General features: G+C 63.7%; 4 non-coding genes across 4 annotated transcripts; all 4 read left to right on the forward strand.

The window, feature by feature from the left end:
- LOC131861747 (5S ribosomal RNA) lies at window positions 1-119 on the forward strand. Its single transcript, XR_009360778.1, has one exon. It is a non-coding gene; the product is annotated as a 5S ribosomal RNA (ribosomal RNA).
- A 5,916-nt stretch (window positions 120-6,035) lies between these two features.
- LOC131861748 (5S ribosomal RNA) lies at window positions 6,036-6,154 on the forward strand. The gene has a single exon (XR_009360779.1). It is a non-coding gene; the product is annotated as a 5S ribosomal RNA (ribosomal RNA).
- A 5,990-nt stretch (window positions 6,155-12,144) lies between these two features.
- Window positions 12,145-12,263, forward strand: LOC131861749 (5S ribosomal RNA). The gene has a single exon (XR_009360780.1). It is a non-coding gene; the product is annotated as a 5S ribosomal RNA (ribosomal RNA).
- Window positions 12,264-18,179: 5,916 nt separating this feature from the next.
- On the forward strand, window positions 18,180-18,298 carry LOC131861750 (5S ribosomal RNA). Its single transcript, XR_009360781.1, has one exon. It is a non-coding gene; the product is annotated as a 5S ribosomal RNA (ribosomal RNA).
- Window positions 18,299-19,721: the final 1,423 nt, after the last annotated feature.

A 19,721-nucleotide genomic window follows, 5' to 3' on the forward strand; every position in this document is an offset into this window, starting at 1 on the left:
GGGTGCGATCATACCAGCGTTAGTGCACCGGATCCCATCAGAACTCCGCAGTTAAGCGCGCTTGGGCCGGAGTAGTACTGGGATGGGTGACCTCCCGGGAAGTCCCGGTGTTGCACCCTTTCTTAGTTTTTCGCCGGGCGTCGCAATGCTATTTGAATAAACCTTTTGCCCGTTTGCGTTCTCGTCGGGGCCGGGCCGGGCCGGGGTGCGCTGCCCGCACTACCGCGCGCGCGGGGGGCGACACCGAGCGCGCACCCGAGGCGCCCCGAGCACACAGGCCACGGTGCAACCCGGGCGTTGTGCGCGCACCCCGGTGCGCCCGAGGTGCTGCGCGCGCACCCAGGTGAAATCGGTGTGCACCTCGGCCAGTGCGCGCTCGGTCGAGTCGCGCACGTTGGCCAAGGTGCACGGTGATGTTTCTTACTCTAAGGTTCCGCACCAGACGCCCGGGACAGGTGAGCGAAGCTGGGCGGGGCCGGGTGCGCGGCCGGGGCAGGTGCACGCAGCTGGAGAGAGCTTTGGAGCACACCAGAGGTGCGCACCTTGGAGCACACTTCGGAGCGCACCAATGATGCGCTCCATTCAAAAGTTTCCTGAAAAGGCAAAAAAAGTTGAGATTATAGAATTTCCCACTTGAGAGATTGTAAAAAAAAAAAATTTAAAATGAAGGAAACGCGGGTGCCAAGGTGTGCGCGCCCGGGTGCGCAGCCCAGCCAAGGTGTGCGCACCAAGGCGCCCACCCTGGCGAAGGTGCACGCAAGGTGCGCACCCGAGGCAAACCGGACAATTAACCCAACTTTCGACTTCGCGCGCACCTGCGCACCTTGGAGCGCACTTCGGAGCGCTCCTTGGTGCGCACCAATCTTGGGCACCTCGGAGTGCACCATGGCGCCCACCAAGGTGCGCACCCGGGGCAAACCGAGCTCCGACTTCGTGCGCACCTTGGAGCGCACGAAAGGTGCGCACCATGGCGCCCACCAAGGTGCGCAGCCCAGCCAAGGCGTGCGCATCAAGGTGCGCACCCTGGCGAAGGTGCGCACCCGGGGCAAACCGAGCTCCGACTTCGTGCGCACCTTGGAGCGCACAAAGGGTGCGCAACCCAGCCAAGGTGTGCGCACCCCGGGCAAACCGAGCTCCGAATCGTGCGCACCTTGGAGCACACTTCGGAGCCCTCCTTGGTGCGCACCGATGTTGCGCACCTCGGAGCGCACCCGGGGAAAACAATGCAATTAACCCGACTTTCGACTTCGTGGGCACCTCGGAGCGCTCTCGGGTTCGCACCTCGGAGCACACCGAGGTGCGCACCTTTGATGCGCTGCCTTCACCAATTTCCAGAAAAGGCAAGAAAACATTGAGAAGGTGTGCGCACCGAGGTGCCCACCCTGGCGAAGGTGCACGCGAGGTGCGCACCCGGGGCAAACCGGGCTCCGACTTCGTGCACGCCATGCTGCGCACCTTGGAGGGCCATGGTGCGCACCTTGGAGCACACTTCGGAGCGCTCAATGGTGCCCAACCCAGCCAAGGTGCCCACCGCGGCGAAGGTGCACGCGAGGTGCGCACCCGGGGCAAACCGGGCTCCGACTTCGTGCACGCCGCACCTTGGAGCACACTTCGGAGCGCTCCTTGGTGCGCACCAGGGCGCGCAACCCAGCCGAGGTGCCCACCCCGGCGAAGGTGCACGCGGGGTGCGCACCCGGGGCAAACCGGGCTCCGACTTCGTGCACGCCATGGTGCCCACCGCGGCGAAGGTGCACGCGAGGTGCGCACCCGGGGCAAACCGGGCTCCGACTTCGTGCACGCCGCACCTTGGAGCACACTTCGGAGCGCTCCTTGGTGCGCACCAGGGCGCGCAACCCAGCCGAGGTGCCCACCCCGGCGAAGGTGCACGCGAGGTGCGCACCCGGGGCAAACCGGGCTCCGACTTCGTGCACGCCATGGTGCCCACCGCGGCGAAGGTGCACGCGAGGTGCGCACCCGGGGCAAACCGGGCTCCGACTTCGTGCACGCCGCACCTTGGAGCACACTTCGGAGCGCTCCTTGGTGCGCACCATGGTGCCCACCAGGGCGCGCAACCCCGCCGAAGGTGCACGCGAGGTGCGCACCCGGGGCAAACCGGGCTCCGACTTCGTGCACGCCGCACCTTGGAGCACACTTCGGAGCGCTCCTTGGTGCGCACCAGGGCGCGCAACCCCGCCGAAGGTGCACGCGAGGTGCGCACCCGGGGCAAACCGGGCTCCGACTTCGTGCACGCCATGGTGCGCACCAGGGTGCCCACCGCGGCGAAGGTGCGCACCCGGGGCAAACCGGGCTCCGACTTCGTGCACGCCGCACCTTGGAGCACACTTCGGAGCGCTCCTTGGTGCGCACCAGGGCGCGCAACCCAGCCGAGGTGCCCACCCCGGCGAAGGTGCACGCGAGGTGCGCACCCGGGGCAAACCGGGCTCCGACTTCGTGCACGCCATGGTGCCCACCGCGGCGAAGGTGCGCACCCGGGGCAAACCGGGCTAGGACTTCGTGCACGCCGCACCTTGGAGCACACTTTGGAGCGCTCCTTGGTGCGCACCATGGTGCCCACCAGGCCGCGCAACCCAGCCAAGGTGTGCGCACCAAGGTGCACGCGAGGTGCGCACCCGGGGCAAACCGGGGTCCGGCTTCGTGCACGCCGCACCTTGGAGCACACATCGGGGCGCTCCCGGGTTCGCACCGGCGTTGCGCACCGTGGTGGGCACCTCGGAGCGCACCGTGGTGGGCACCTCGGAGCACACCAAGGTGGGCAGCGAGGTGCGCACCTTTGATGCGATGCCTTCACTAATTTCCATAAAAGGCAAAAAAAAACGAGATTTTAAAATTTCCGTTTTGAAAGATAGTGAGAAAAAGGGAATGCTGGTGCCATCTTGAGCCCGCCCTGGTGCGCAGCCCAGCCAAGGTGTGCGCACCAAGGTGCCCACCCTGGCGAAGGTGCGCGCCCGGGCAATTAACCCAACTTCCAACTTCGCGCGCGCCAGGGTGGGAGCGCACCCAACAACCGGGCCTGGGAAGAGCCAATGCGAGAAACCCCACCAAACGCTCTGACAAAAAAAGAGGGGGCGCTCCAGTAACCCCGCTTCGGAGCGCACCCTGGGCAAACCCAGCCAGGGTGCCCACCCCGGCCAAGGTGCAGGCGAGGTGCGCACCCGGGGCAAACCGGGCTCCGACAACGTGCACGCCGCACCTTGGAGCACACTTCGTAGCGCTCCCGGGTGCGCACCTCAGAGCACACCAAGGTGGGCAGCGAGGTGCGCACCTTTGATGCGCTGCCTTCACTAATTTCCAGAAAAGGCAAAAAAAAGAGGAGATTTTAAAATTTCCGTTTTGAAAGATAGTGAAAAAAACGGAACGCGGGTGCCATCTTGAGCCCGCCCTGGTGCACAGCCCAGGTAAGGTGCCCACCCTGGCAAAGGTGCGCACCCGGGCAATTAACCCTACTTCCGACTTCGTGCGCGCCAGGGTGGCAACCGGGCCTGGGAAGAGCCAATGCGAGAAACCCCACCAAACGCTCCGACAAAAAAAGAGGCGGCGCTCCAATAACCCCGCTTCGGAGCGCAGCCGGGGCAAACCCAGCCAAGGTGCCCACCCCGACGAAGGTGCACGCGAGGTGCGCACCCGGGGCAAACCGGGCTCCGACAACGTGCACGCAGCACCTTGGAGCACACTTCGAAGCACTCCCGGGTGCCCACCGGCGTTGCGCACCGTGGTGGGCAGCGAGGTGCGCACCTTTGATGCGCTGCCTTCACTAATTTCCAGAAAAGGCAAAAAAAAATGAGATTTTAAAATTTCCGTTTTGAAAGATAGTGAAAAAAACGGAACGCGGGTGCCATCTTGAGCCCGCCCTGGTGCGCAGCCCAGGCAAGGCATGCGCACCAAGGTGCCCACCCGCGGTGCACGCCCGGGGCAAACCGGGCTCCGACTTCGTGCAGGCCGCACCTTGGAGCACACTTCGGAGCGCTCCTTGGTGCGCACCATGGTGCCCACCAGGGCGCACCCGGGGCAAACCGGGCTCCGACTTCGTGCACGCCGCACCTTGGAGCACACATCGGAGCGCTCCCAGGTTCGCACCAGCGTTGCGCACCTTTGATGCGCTGCCTTCACTAATTTCCAGAAAAGGCAAAAAAAAACGATATTTTAAAATTTCCGTTCTGAAAGATAGTGAAAAAAACGGAACGCGGGTGCCATCTTGAGCCCTTCCTGGTGCGCAGCCCAGGCAAGTTGTGCGCACCAAGGTGCCCACCCTGGCGGAGGTGCGCGCCCGGGGCAAACCGGGCTCCGACTTCGTGCACTGCATGGTGCCCACCAAGGCGCGCAACCCAGCCAAGGTGCCCACCGCAGCGAAGGTGCACGCGAGGTGCGCACCCGAGGTGCACACCCGGGGCAAACCGAGCTCCGACTTCGTGCACGCCGCACCTTGGAGCACACTTCAGAGCGCTCCTTGGTGCGCACCAGGGCGCGCAACCCAGCCAAGGTGCTCACCCCGGCGAAGGTGCACGCGAGGTGCGCACCCGGGGCAAGCCGGGCTCGGACTTCGTGCACGCCGCACCTTGGAGCACACATCGGAGCGCTCCCGGGTTCGCACCAGCATTGCGCACCTTTGATGCGCTGCCTTCACTAATTTCCAGAAAAGGCAAAAAAAAAAAAAAAACGAGATTTTAAAATTTCCGTTTTGAAAGATAGTGAAAAAAACGGAACGCGGGTGCCATCTTGAGCCCGCCCTGGTGTGCAGCCCAGGCAAGTTGTGCGCACCAAGGCACCCACCCTGGCCAAGGTGGGTCACGGGGTGGGTCCTAGGGTGGGTAACGGGGTGGGTACTAAGGTGCGTGCCAAGGTGGGTCATGGGGTGGGTGCCAAGGTGGGCACCAGGGTGGGTGTGCACCAACCCTAGCCAGGGTAGGTCACGGGGTGGTTGTCGGGGTGGGCGTCAAGGAGCCAAGGTGGGTGGCAAGTAGCCAAGTTGCGTGCCAAGGTGGGTGTCGGGGTGGGTGCCAAGGATCCAAGGTGGGTGCCAAGGAACCAAGGTGGGTGTCTGGGTGGGTGCCGAGGTGGGAGCCAGGGTGGGTCCCAAGGTGAGTGCAAAGGTGGGTGCCAGGGTCAAGGTGAGTGCCAATGTGGGTTCCAAGGTGCCAGGGTCAGGGTGAGTGCCAATGTGGGTTCAAAGGTGCTAAGTTGGGTGCGAGGTTGGGTGCGAGGGTGGGTGGGTGCCAAGGTGTGCTAGGTGGAAGCCCGGGTGGGTCGGCATCCCATGGGTGTCGAGTTGGGTGCCTGATGGGTGCTTCTTGTCAAGTTTTAGTCGTCGGGACTCATTTCGAGCCTTAGAGGTCGTTTCTTGTCCGGTTGCCCTGTCTTCGACCTGGGAACCCAATTTTGGTCCTCGGGTCCCATTTTTTTTTGTCTCGCATCCCACTTTTGGCCTGTGGCCTTTTCGGGGTCGATTCTCGTTTTGGGCATCAGAGCATGTTTCTTCTCCTAAAACCCAATATTTGTTTATTAAGTCTCGGAACACATTTTTGTTCTCGTGGACCCATCATGGGTCTTGGAACGCATTTGTGGTCCTTGGGTCCCATTTTGCATCCCGAAACTTGTGTTTTGGTGCTTGATCCCTATTTTGGGTGCCCACCTTGCACCAAGTGCGCACCCGGGGCAAACCGAGCGCCTTGGTGCACCGGGGCAAGATCGAGCGTGCACCCGAGGCGCCCCGAACATGCACCAAGGTGCACTCGGCCCACATGTGAGCGCAGGTCGTTGCGCCCGAGGTGGTGTGTGGGCACCGCGTTGCAGACGGGACACTGCACGCACACGACGCCCCGTCCAGGTGCACGCACGTAGGCCGGGCCGGGTGCACACCCGACGCCCTAGCAAGGTGCGCGCACCCGGGCAGGGCTCACACTTGGCGAACGGGGCGCACTTCGCGAGGGAGGGTGTGCACCTCGACGGGGGTGGGTGGCCGGGGTGGATTCGCACGTGGGTCGCGGTTTGCTAAGTACACACTGCGACAAGCTCATAACGGGTGCGATCATACCAGCGTTAGTGCACCGGATCCCATCAGAACTCCGCAGTTAAGCGCGCTTGGGCCGGAGTAGTACTGGGATGGGTGACCTCCCGGGAAGTCCCGGTGTTGCACCCTTTTTTAGTTTTTCGCCGGGCGTCGCAATGCTATTTGAATAAACCTTTTGCCCGTTTGCGTTCTCGTCGGGGCCGGGCCGGGCCGGGGTGCGCTGCCCGCACTACCGCGCGCGCGGGGGGCGACACCGAGCGCGCACCCGAGGCGCCCCGAGCACACAGGCCACGGTGCAACCCGGGCGTTGTGCGCGCACCCCGGTGCGCCCGAGGTGCTGCGCGCGCACCCAGGTGAAATCGGTGTGCACCTCGGCCAGTGCGCGCTCGGTCGAGTCGCGCACGTTGGCCAAGGTGCACGGTGATGTTTCTTACTCTAAGGTTCCGCACCAGACGCCCGGGACAGGTGAGCGAAGCTGGGCGGGGCCGGGTGCGCGGCCGGGGCAGGTGCACGCAGCTGGAGAGAGCTTTGGAGCACACCAGAGGTGCGCACCTTGGAGCACACTTCGGAGCGCACCAATGATGCGCTCCATTCAAAAGTTTCCTGAAAAGGCAAAAAAAGTTGAGATTATAGAATTTCCCACTTGAGAGATTGTAAAAAAAAAAAATTTAAAATGAAGGAAACGCGGGTGCCAAGGTGTGCGCGCCCGGGTGCGCAGCCCAGCCAAGGTGTGCGCACCAAGGCGCCCACCCTGGCGAAGGTGCACGCAAGGTGCGCACCCGAGGCAAACCGGACAATTAACCCAACTTTCGACTTCGCGCGCACCTGCGCACCTTGGAGCGCACTTCGGAGCGCTCCTTGGTGCGCACCAATCTTGGGCACCTCGGAGTGCACCATGGCGCCCACCAAGGTGCGCACCCGGGGCAAACCGAGCTCCGACTTCGTGCGCACCTTGGAGCGCACGAAAGGTGCGCACCATGGCGCCCACCAAGGTGCGCAGCCCAGCCAAGGCGTGCGCATCAAGGTGCGCACCCTGGCGAAGGTGCGCACCCGGGGCAAACCGAGCTCCGACTTCGTGCGCACCTTGGAGCGCACAAAGGGTGCGCAACCCAGCCAAGGTGTGCGCACCCCGGGCAAACCGAGCTCCGAATCGTGCGCACCTTGGAGCACACTTCGGAGCCCTCCTTGGTGCGCACCGATGTTGCGCACCTCGGAGCGCACCCGGGGAAAACAATGCAATTAACCCGACTTTCGACTTCGTGGGCACCTCGGAGCGCTCTCGGGTTCGCACCTCGGAGCACACCGAGGTGCGCACCTTTGATGCGCTGCCTTCACCAATTTCCAGAAAAGGCAAGAAAACATTGAGAAGGTGTGCGCACCGAGGTGCCCACCCTGGCGAAGGTGCACGCGAGGTGCGCACCCGGGGCAAACCGGGCTCCGACTTCGTGCACGCCATGCTGCGCACCTTGGAGGGCCATGGTGCGCACCTTGGAGCACACTTCGGAGCGCTCAATGGTGCCCAACCCAGCCAAGGTGCCCACCGCGGCGAAGGTGCACGCGAGGTGCGCACCCGGGGTAAACCGGGCTCCGACTTCGTGCACGCCGCACCTTGGAGCACACTTCGGAGCGCTCCTTGGTGCGCACCAGGGCGCGCAACCCAGCCGAGGTGCCCACCCCGGCGAAGGTGCACGCGGGGTGCGCACCCGGGGCAAACCGGGCTCCGACTTCGTGCACGCCATGGTGCCCACCGCGGCGAAGGTGCACGCGAGGTGCGCACCCGGGGCAAACCGGGCTCCGACTTCGTGCACGCCGCACCTTGGAGCACACTTCGGAGCGCTCCTTGGTGCGCACCAGGGCGCGCAACCCAGCCGAGGTGCCCACCCCAGCGAAGGTGCACGCGAGGTGCGCACCCGGGGCAAACCGGGCTCCGACTTCGTGCACGCCATGGTGCCCACCGCGGCGAAGGTGCACGCGAGGTGCGCACCCGGGGCAAACCGGGCTCCGACTTCGTGCACGCCATGGTGCCCACCGCGGCGAAGGTGCACGCGAGGTGCGCACCCGGGGCAAACCGGGCTCCGACTTCGTGCACGCCGCACCTTGGAGCACACTTCGGAGCGCTCCTTGGTGCGCACCATGGTGCCCACCAGGGCGCGCAACCCCGCCGAAGGTGCACGCGAGGTGCGCACCCGGGGCAAACCGGGCTCCGACTTCGTGCACGCCGCACCTTGGAGCACACTTCGGAGCGCTCCTTGGTGCGCACCAGGGCGCGCAACCCCGCCGAAGGTGCACGCGAGGTGCGCACCCGGGGCAAACCGGGCTCCGACTTCGTGCACGCCATGGTGCGCACCAGGGTGCCCACCGCGGCGAAGGTGCGCACCCGGGGCAAACCGGGCTCCGACTTCGTGCACGCCGCACCTTGGAGCACACTTCGGAGCGCTCCTTGGTGCGCACCAGGGCGCGCAACCCAGCCGAGGTGCCCACCCCGGCGAAGGTGCACGCGAGGTGCGCACCCGGGGCAAACCGGGCTCCGACTTCGTGCACGCCATGGTGCCCACCGCGGCGAAGGTGCGCACCCGGGGCAAACCGGGCTAGGACTTCGTGCACGCCGCACCTTGGAGCACACTTCGGAGCGCTCCTTGGTGCGCACCATGGTGCCCACCAGGCCGCGCAACCCAGCCAAGGTGTGCGCACCAAGGTGCACGCGAGGTGCGCACCCGGGGCAAACCGGGGTCCGGCTTCGTGCACGCCGCACCTTGGAGCACACATCGGGGCGCTCCCGGGTTCGCACCGGCGTTGCGCACCGTGGTGGGCACCTCGGAGCGCACCGTGGTGGGCACCTCGGAGCACACCAAGGTGGGCAGCGAGGTGCGCACCTTTGATGCGATGCCTTCACTAATTTCCATAAAAGGCAAAAGAAAACGAGATTTTAAAATTTCCGTTTTGAAAGATAGTGAGAAAAAGGGAATGCTGGTGCCATCTTGAGCCCGCCCTGGTGCGCAGCCCAGCCAAGGTGTGCGCACCAAGGTGCCCACCCTGGCGAAGGTGCGCGCCCGGGCAATTAACCCAACTTCCAACTTCGCGCGCGCCAGGGTGGGAGCGCACCCAACAACCGGGCCTGGGAAGAGCCAATGCGAGAAACCCCACCAAACGCTCTGACAAAAAAAGAGGGGGCGCTCCAGTAACCCCGCTTCGGAGCGCACCCTGGGCAAACCCAGCCAGGGTGCCCACCCCGGCCAAGGTGCAGGCGAGGTGCGCACCCGGGGCAAACCGGGCTCCGACAACGTGCACGCCGCACCTTGGAGCACACTTCGTAGCGCTCCCGGGTGCGCACCTCAGAGCACACCAAGGTGGGCAGCGAGGTGCGCACCTTTGATGCGCTGCCTTCACTAATTTCCAGAAAAGGCAAAAAAAAGAGGAGATTTTAAAATTTCCGTTTTGAAAGATAGTGAAAAAAACGGAACGCGGGTGCCATCTTGAGCCCGCCCTGGTGCACAGCCCAGGTAAGGTGCCCACCCTGGCAAAGGTGCGCACCCGGGCAATTAACCCTACTTCCGACTTCGTGCGCGCCAGGGTGGCAACCGGGCCTGGGAAGAGCCAATGCGAGAAACCCCACCAAACGCTCCGACAAAAAAAGAGGCGGCGCTCCAATAACCCCGCTTCGGAGCGCAGCCGGGGCAAACCCAGCCAAGGTGCCCACCCCGACGAAGGTGCACGCGAGGTGCGCACCCGGGGCAAACCGGGCTCCGACAACGTGCACGCAGCACCTTGGAGCACACTTCGAAGCACTCCCGGGTGCCCACCGGCGTTGCGCACCGTGGTGGGCAGCGAGGTGCGCACCTTTGATGCGCTGCCTTCACTAATTTCCAGAAAAGGCAAAAAAAAATGAGATTTTAAAATTTCCGTTTTGAAAGATAGTGAAAAAAACGGAACGCGGGTGCCATCTTGAGCCCGCCCTGGTGCGCAGCCCAGGCAAGGCATGCGCACCAAGGTGCCCACCCGCGGTGCACGCCCGGGGCAAACCGGGCTCCGACTTCGTGCAGGCCGCACCTTGGAGCACACTTCGGAGCGCTCCTTGGTGCGCACCATGGTGCCCACCAGGGCGCACCCGGGGCAAACCGGGCTCCGACTTCGTGCACGCCGCACCTTGGAGCACACATCGGAGCGCTCCCAGGTTCGCACCAGCGTTGCGCACCTTTGATGCGCTGCCTTCACTAATTTCCAGAAAAGGCAAAAAAAAACGATATTTTAAAATTTCCGTTCTGAAAGATAGTGAAAAAAACGGAACGCGGGTGCCATCTTGAGCCCTTCCTGGTGCGCAGCCCAGGCAAGTTGTGCGCACCAAGGTGCCCACCCTGGCGGAGGTGCGCGCCCGGGGCAAACCGGGCTCCGACTTCGTGCACTGCATGGTGCCCACCAAGGCGCGCAACCCAGCCAAGGTGCCCACCGCAGCGAAGGTGCACGCGAGGTGCGCACCCGAGGTGCACACCCGGGGCAAACCGAGCTCCGACTTCGTGCACGCCGCACCTTGGAGCACACTTCAGAGCGCTCCTTGGTGCGCACCAGGGCGCGCAACCCAGCCAAGGTGCTCACCCCGGCGAAGGTGCACGCGAGGTGCGCACCCGGGGCAAGCCGGGCTCGGACTTCGTGCACGCCGCACCTTGGAGCACACATCGGAGCGCTCCCGGGTTCGCACCAGCATTGCGCACCTTTGATGCGCTGCCTTCACTAATTTCCAGAAAAGGCAAAAAAAAAAAAAAAACGAGATTTTAAAATTTCCGTTTTGAAAGATAGTGAAAAAAACGGAACGCGGGTGCCATCTTGAGCCCGCCCTGGTGTGCAGCCCAGGCAAGTTGTGCGCACCAAGGCACCCACCCTGGCCAAGGTGGGTCACGGGGTGGGTCCTAGGGTGGGTAACGGGGTGGGTACTAAGGTGCGTGCCAAGGTGGGTCATGGGGTGGGTGCCAAGGTGGGCACCAGGGTGGGTGTGCACCAACCCTAGCCAGGGTAGGTCACGGGGTGGTTGTCGGGGTGGGCGTCAAGGAGCCAAGGTGGGTGGCAAGTAGCCAAGTTGCGTGCCAAGGTGGGTGTCGGGGTGGGTGCCAAGGATCCAAGGTGGGTGCCAAGGAACCAAGGTGGGTGTCTGGGTGGGTGCCGAGGTGGGAGCCAGGGTGGGTCCCAAGGTGAGTGCAAAGGTGGGTGCCAGGGTCAAGGTGAGTGCCAATGTGGGTTCCAAGGTGCCAGGGTCAGGGTGAGTGCCAATGTGGGTTCAAAGGTGCTAAGTTGGGTGCGAGGTTGGGTGCGAGGGTGGGTGGGTGCCAAGGTGTGCTAGGTGGAAGCCCGGGTGGGTCGGCATCCCATGGGTGTCGAGTTGGGTGCCTGATGGGTGCTTCTTGTCAAGTTTTAGTCGTCGGGACTCATTTCGAGCCTTAGAGGTCGTTTCTTGTCCGGTTGCCCTGTCTTCGACCTGGGAACCCAATTTTGGTCCTCGGGTCCCATTTTTTTTTGTCTCGCATCCCACTTTTGGCCTGTGGCCTTTTCGGGGTCGATTCTCGTTTTGGGCATCAGAGCATGTTTCTTCTCCTAAAACCCAATATTTGTTTATTAAGTCTCGGAACACATTTTTGTTCTCGTGGACCCATCATGGGTCTTGGAACGCATTTGTGGTCCTTGGGTCCCATTTTGCATCCCGAAACTTGTGTTTTGGTGCTTGATCCCTATTTTGGGTGCCCACCTTGCACCAAGTGCGCACCCGGGGCAAACCGAGCGCCTTGGTGCACCGGGGCAAGATCGAGCGTGCACCCGAGGCGCCCCGAACATGCACCAAGGTGCACTCGGCCCACATGTGAGCGCAGGTCGTTGCGCCCGAGGTGGTGTGTGGGCACCGCGTTGCAGACGGGACACTGCACGCACACGACGCCCCGTCCAGGTGCACGCACGTAGGCCGGGCCGGGTGCACACCCGACGCCCTAGCAAGGTGCGCGCACCCGGGCAGGGCTCACACTTGGCGAACGGGGCGCACTTCGCGAGGGAGGGTGTGCACCTCGACGGGGGTGGGTGGCCGGGGTGGATTCGCACGTGGGTCGCGGTTTGCTAAGTACACACTGCGACAAGCTCATAACGGGTGCGATCATACCAGCGTTAGTGCACCGGATCCCATCAGAACTCCGCAGTTAAGCGCGCTTGGGCCGGAGTAGTACTGGGATGGGTGACCTCCCGGGAAGTCCCGGTGTTGCACCCTTTCTTAGTTTTTCGCCGGGCGTCGCAATGCTATTTGAATAAACCTTTTGCCCGTTTGCGTTCTCGTCGGGGCCGGGCCGGGCCGGGGTGCGCTGCCCGCACTACCGCGCGCGCGGGGGGCGACACCGAGCGCGCACCCGAGGCGCCCCGAGCACACAGGCCACGGTGCAACCCGGGCGTTGTGCGCGCACCCCGGTGCGCCCGAGGTGCTGCGCGCGCACCCAGGTGAAATCGGTGTGCACCTCGGCCAGTGCGCGCTCGGTCGAGTCGCGCACGTTGGCCAAGGTGCACGGTGATGTTTCTTACTCTAAGGTTCCGCACCAGACGCCCGGGACAGGTGAGCGAAGCTGGGCGGGGCCGGGTGCGCGGCCGGGGCAGGTGCACGCAGCTGGAGAGAGCTTTGGAGCACACCAGAGGTGCGCACCTTGGAGCACACTTCGGAGCGCACCAATGATGCGCTCCATTCAAAAGTTTCCTGAAAAGGCAAAAAAAGTTGAGATTATAGAATTTCCCACTTGAGAGATTGTAAAAAAAAAAAATTTAAAATGAAGGAAACGCGGGTGCCAAGGTGTGCGCGCCCGGGTGCGCAGCCCAGCCAAGGTGTGCGCACCAAGGCGCCCACCCTGGCGAAGGTGCACGCAAGGTGCGCACCCGAGGCAAACCGGACAATTAACCCAACTTTCGACTTCGCGCGCACCTGCGCACCTTGGAGCGCACTTCGGAGCGCTCCTTGGTGCGCACCAATCTTGGGCACCTCGGAGTGCACCATGGCGCCCACCAAGGTGCGCACCCGGGGCAAACCGAGCTCCGACTTCGTGCGCACCTTGGAGCGCACGAAAGGTGCGCACCATGGCGCCCACCAAGGTGCGCAGCCCAGCCAAGGCGTGCGCATCAAGGTGCGCACCCTGGCGAAGGTGCGCACCCGGGGCAAACCGAGCTCCGACTTCGTGCGCACCTTGGAGCGCACAAAGGGTGCGCAACCCAGCCAAGGTGTGCGCACCCCGGGCAAACCGAGCTCCGAATCGTGCGCACCTTGGAGCACACTTCGGAGCCCTCCTTGGTGCGCACCGATGTTGCGCACCTCGGAGCGCACCCGGGGAAAACAATGCAATTAACCCGACTTTCGACTTCGTGGGCACCTCGGAGCGCTCTCGGGTTCGCACCTCGGAGCACACCGAGGTGCGCACCTTTGATGCGCTGCCTTCACCAATTTCCAGAAAAGGCAAGAAAACATTGAGAAGGTGTGCGCACCGAGGTGCCCACCCTGGCGAAGGTGCACGCGAGGTGCGCACCCGGGGCAAACCGGGCTCCGACTTCGTGCACGCCATGCTGCGCACCTTGGAGGGCCATGGTGCGCACCTTGGAGCACACTTCGGAGCGCTCAATGGTGCCCAACCCAGCCAAGGTGCCCACCGCGGCGAAGGTGCACGCGAGGTGCGCACCCGGGGCAAACCGGGCTCCGACTTCGTGCACGCCGCACCTTGGAGCACACTTCGGAGCGCTCCTTGGTGCGCACCAGGGCGCGCAACCCAGCCGAGGTGCCCACCCCGGCGAAGGTGCACGCGGGGTGCGCACCCGGGGCAAACCGGGCTCCGACTTCGTGCACGCCATGGTGCCCACCGCGGCGAAGGTGCACGCGAGGTGCGCACCCGGGGCAAACCGGGCTCCGACTTCGTGCACGCCGCACCTTGGAGCACACTTCGGAGCGCTCCTTGGTGCGCACCAGGGCGCGCAACCCAGCCGAGGTGCCCACCCCGGCGAAGGTGCACGCGAGGTGCGCACCCGGGGCAAACCGGGCTCCGACTTCGTGCACGCCATGGTGCCCACCGCGGCGAAGGTGCACGCGAGGTGCGCACCCGGGGCAAACCGGGCTCCGACTTCGTGCACGCCGCACCTTGGAGCACACTTCGGAGCGCTCCTTGGTGCGCACCATGGTGCCCACCAGGGCGCGCAACCCCACCGAAGGTGCACGCGAGGTGCGCACCCGGGGCAAACCGGGCTCCGACTTCGTGCACGCCGCACCTTGGAGCACACTTCGGAGCGCTCCTTGGTGCGCACCAGGGCGCGCAACCCCGCCGAAGGTGCACGCGAGGTGCGCACCCGGGGCAAACCGGGCTCCGACTTCGTGCACGCCATGGTGCGCACCAGGGTGCCCACCGCGGCGAAGGTGCGCACCCGGGGCAAACCGGGCTCCGACTTCGTGCACGCCGCACCTTGGAGCACACTTCGGAGCGCTCCTTGGTGCGCACCAGGGCGCGCAACCCAGCCGAGGTGCCCACCCCGGCGAAGGTGCACGCGAGGTGCGCACCCGGGGCAAACCGGGCTCCGACTTCGTGCACGCCATGGTGCCCACCGCGGCGAAGGTGCGCACCCGGGGCAAACCGGGCTAGGACTTCGTGCACGCCGCACCTTGGAGCACACTTTGGAGCGCTCCTTGGTGCGCACCATGGTGCCCACCAGGCCGCGCAACCCAGCCAAGGTGTGCGCACCAAGGTGCACGCGAGGTGCGCACCCGGGGCAAACCGGGGTCCGGCTTCGTGCACGCCGCACCTTGGAGCACACATCGGGGCGCTCCCGGGTTCGCACCGGCGTTGCGCACCGTGGTGGGCACCTCGGAGCGCACCGTGGTGGGCACCTCGGAGCACACCAAGGTGGGCAGCGAGGTGCGCACCTTTGATGCGATGCCTTCACTAATTTCCATAAAAGGCAAAAAAAAACGAGATTTTAAAATTTCCGTTTTGAAAGATAGTGAGAAAAAGGGAATGCTGGTGCCATCTTGAGCCCGCCCTGGTGCGCAGCCCAGCCAAGGTGTGCGCACCAAGGTGCCCACCCTGGCGAAGGTGCGCGCCCGGGCAATTAACCCAACTTCCAACTTCGCGCGCGCCAGGGTGGGAGCGCACCCAACAACCGGGCCTGGGAAGAGCTAATGCGAGAAACCCCACCAAACGCTCTGACAAAAAAAGAGGGGGCGCTCCAGTAACCCCGCTTCGGAGCGCACCCTGGGCAAACCCAGCCAGGGTGCCCACCCCGGCCAAGGTGCAGGCGAGGTGCGCACCCGGGGCAAACCGGGCTCCGACAACGTGCACGCCGCACCTTGGAGCACACTTCGTAGCGCTCCCGGGTGCGCACCTCAGAGCACACCAAGGTGGGCAGCGAGGTGCGCACCTTTGATGCGCTGCCTTCACTAATTTCCAGAAAAGGCAAAAAAAAGAGGAGATTTTAAAATTTCCGTTTTGAAAGATAGTGAAAAAAACGGAACGCGGGTGCCATCTTGAGCCCGCCCTGGTGCACAGCCCAGGTAAGGTGCCCACCCTGGCAAAGGTGCGCACCCGGGCAATTAACCCTACTTCCGACTTCGTGCGCGCCAGGGTGGCAACCGGGCCTGGGAAGAGCCAATGCGAGAAACCCCACCAAACGCTCCGACAAAAAAAGAGGCGGCGCTCCAATAACCCCGCTTCGGAGCGCAGCCGGGGCAAACCCAGCCAAGGTGCCCACCCCGACGAAGGTGCACGCGAGGTGCGCACCCGGGGCAAACCGGGCTCCGACAACGTGCACGCAGCACCTTGGAGCACACTTCGAAGCACTCCCGGGTGCCCACCGGCGTTGCGCACCGTGGTGGGCAGCGAGGTGCGCACCTTTGATGCGCTGCCTTCACTAATTTCCAGAAAAGGCAAAAAAAAATGAGATTTTAAAATTTCCGTTTTGAAAGATAGTGAAAAAAACGGAACGCGGGTGCCATCTTGAGCCCGCCCTGGTGCGCAGCCCAGGCAAGGCATGCGCACCAAGGTGCCCACCCGCGGTGCACGCCCGGGGCAAACCGGGCTCCGACTTCGTGCAGGCCGCACCTTGGAGCACACTTCGGAGCGCTCCTTGGTGCGCACCATGGTGCCCACCAGGGCGCACCCGGGGCAAACCGGGCTCCGACTTCGTGCACGCCGCACCTTGGAGCACACATCGGAGCGCTCCCAGGTTCGCACCAGCGTTGCGCACCTTTGATGCGCTGCCTTCACTAATTTCCAGAAAAGGCAAAAAAAAACGATATTTTAAAATTTCCGTTCTGAAAGATAGTGAAAAAAACGGAACGCGGGTGCCATCTTGAGCCCTTCCTGGTGCGCAGCCCAGGCAAGTTGTGCGCACCAAGGTGCCCACCCTGGCGGAGGTGCGCGCCCGGGGCAAACCGGGCTCCGACTTCGTGCACTGCATGGTGCCCACCAAGGCGCGCAACCCAGCCAAGGTGCCCACCGCAGCGAAGGTGCACGCGAGGTGCGCACCCGAGGTGCACACCCGGGGCAAACCGAGCTCCGACTTCGTGCACGCCGCACCTTGGAGCACACTTCAGAGCGCTCCTTGGTGCGCACCAGGGCGCGCAACCCAGCCAAGGTGCTCACCCCGGCGAAGGTGCACGCGAGGTGCGCACCCGGGGCAAGCCGGGCTCGGACTTCGTGCACGCCGCACCTTGGAGCACACATCGGAGCGCTCCCGGGTTCGCACCAGCATTGCGCACCTTTGATGCGCTGCCTTCACTAATTTCCAGAAAAGGCAAAAAAAAAAAAAAAACGAGATTTTAAAATTTCCGTTTTGAAAGATAGTGAAAAAAACGGAACGCGGGTGCCATCTTGAGCCCGCCCTGGTGTGCAGCCCAGGCAAGTTGTGCGCACCAAGGCACCCACCCTGGCCAAGGTGGGTCACGGGGTGGGTCCTAGGGTGGGTAACGGGGTGGGTACTAAGGTGCGTGCCAAGGTGGGTCATGGGGTGGGTGCCAAGGTGGGCACCAGGGTGGGTGTGCACCAACCCTAGCCAGGGTAGGTCACGGGGTGGTTGTCGGGGTGGGCGTCAAGGAGCCAAGGTGGGTGGCAAGTAGCCAAGTTGCGTGCCAAGGTGGGTGTCGGGGTGGGTGCCAAGGATCCAAGGTGGGTGCCAAGGAACCAAGGTGGGTGTCTGGGTGGGTGCCGAGGTGGGAGCCAGGGTGGGTCCCAAGGTGAGTGCAAAGGTGGGTGCCAGGGTCAAGGTGAGTGCCAATGTGGGTTCCAAGGTGCCAGGGTCAGGGTGAGTGCCAATGTGGGTTCAAAGGTGCTAAGTTGGGTGCGAGGTTGGGTGCGAGGGTGGGTGGGTGCCAAGGTGTGCTAGGTGGAAGCCCGGGTGGGTCGGCATCCCATGGGTGTCGAGTTGGGTGCCTGATGGGTGCTTCTTGTCAAGTTTTAGTCGTCGGGACTCATTTCGAGCCTTAGAGGTCGTTTCTTGTCCGGTTGCCCTGTCTTCGACCTGGGAACCCAATTTTGGTCCTCGGGTCCCATTTTTTTTTGTCTCGCATCCCACTTTTGGCCTGTGGCCTTTTCGGGGTCGATTCTCGTTTTGGGCATCAGAGCATGTTTCTTCTCCTAAAACCCAATATTTGTTTATTAAGTCTCGGAACACATTTTTGTTCTCGTGGACCCATCATGGGTCTTGGAACGCATTTGTGGTCCTTGGGTCCCATTTTGCATCCCGAAACTTGTGTTTTGGTGCTTGATCCCTATTTTGGGTGCCCACCTTGCACCAAGTGCGCACCCGGGGCAAACCGAGCGCCTTGGTGCACCGGGGCAAGATCGAGCGTGCACCCGAGGCGCCCCGAACATGCACCAAGGTGCACTCGGCCCACATGTGAGCGCAGGTCGTTGCGCCCGAGGTGGTGTGTGGGCACCGCGTTGCAGACGGGACACTGCACGCACACGACGCCCCGTCCAGGTGCACGCACGTAGGCCGGGCCGGGTGCACACCCGACGCCCTAGCAAGGTGCGCGCACCCGGGCAGGGCTCACACTTGGCGAACGGGGCGCACTTCGCGAGGGAGGGTGTGCACCTCGACGGGGGTGGGTGGCCGGGGTGGATTCGCACGTGGGTCGCGGTTTGCTAAGTACACACTGCGACAAGCTCATAACGGGTGCGATCATACCAGCGTTAGTGCACCGGATCCCATCAGAACTCCGCAGTTAAGCGCGCTTGGGCCGGAGTAGTACTGGGATGGGTGACCTCCCGGGAAGTCCCGGTGTTGCACCCTTTTTTAGTTTTTCGCCGGGCGTCGCAATGCTATTTGAATAAACCTTTTGCCCGTTTGCGTTCTCGTCGGGGCCGGGCCGGGCCGGGGTGCGCTGCCCGCACTACCGCGCGCGCGGGGGCGACACCGAGCGCGCACCCGAGGCGCCCCGAGCACACAGGCCACGGTGCAACCCGGGCGTTGTGCGCGCACCCCGGTGCGCCCGAGGTGCTGCGCGCGCACCCAGGTGAAATCGGTGTGCACCTCGGCCAGTGCGCGCTCGGTCGAGTCGCGCACGTTGGCCAAGGTGCACGGTGATGTTTCTTACTCTAAGGTTCCGCACCAGACGCCCGGGACAGGTGAGCGAAGCTGGGCGGGGCCGGGTGCGCGGCCGGGGCAGGTGCACGCAGCTAGAGAGAGCTTTGGAGCACACCAGAGGTGCGCACCTTGGAGCACACTTCGGAGCGCACCAATGATGCGCTCCATTCAAAAGTTTCCTGAAAAGGCAAAAAAAGTTGAGATTATAGAATTTCCCACTTGAGAGATTGTAAAAAAAAAAAATTTAAAATGAAGGAAACGCGGGTGCCAAGGTGTGCGCGCCCGGGTGCGCAGCCCAGCCAAGGTGTGCGCACCAAGGCGCCCACCCTGGCGAAGGTGCACGCAAGGTGCGCACCCGAGGCAAACCGGACAATTAACCCAACTTTCGACTTCGCGCGCACCTGCGCACCTTGGAGCGCACTTCGGAGCGCTCCTTGGTGCGCACCAATCTTGGGCACCTCGGAGTGCACCATGGCGCCCACCAAGGTGCGCACCCGGGGCAAACCGAGCTCCGACTTCGTGCGCACCTTGGAGCGCACGAAAGGTGCGCACCATGGCGCCCACCAAGGTGCGCAGCCCAGCCAAGGCGTGCGCATCAAGGTGCGCACCCTGGCGAAGGTGCGCACCCGGGGCAAACCGAGCTCCGACTTCGTGCGCACCTTGGAGCGCACAAAGGGTGCGCAACCCAGCCAAGGTGTGCGCACCCCGGGCAAACCGAGCTCCGAATCGTGCGCACCTTGGAGCACACTTCGGAGCCCTCCTTGGTGCGCACCGATGTTGCGCACCTCGGAGCGCACCCGGGGAAAACAATGCAATTAACCCGACTTTCGACTTCGTGGGCACCTCGGAGCGCTCTCGGGTTCGCACCTCGGAGCACACCGAGGTGCGCACCTTTGATGCGCTGCCTTCACCAATTTCCAGAAAAGGCAAGAAAACATTGAGAAGGTGTGCGCACCGAGGTGCCCACCCTGGCGAAGGTGCACGCGAGGTGCGCACCCGGGGCAAACCGGGCTCCGACTTCGTGCACGCCATGCTGCGCACCTTGGAGGGCCATGGTGCGCACCTTGGAGCACACTTCGGAGCGCTCAATGGTGCCCAACCCAGCCAAGGTGCCCACCGCGGCGAAGGT

The sequence above is a fragment of the Cryptomeria japonica genome, unplaced genomic scaffold (assembly GCF_030272615.1).
Source record: "Cryptomeria japonica unplaced genomic scaffold, Sugi_1.0 HiC_scaffold_32, whole genome shotgun sequence".
Classification (NCBI taxonomy): domain Eukaryota; kingdom Viridiplantae; phylum Streptophyta; class Pinopsida; order Cupressales; family Cupressaceae; genus Cryptomeria; species Cryptomeria japonica.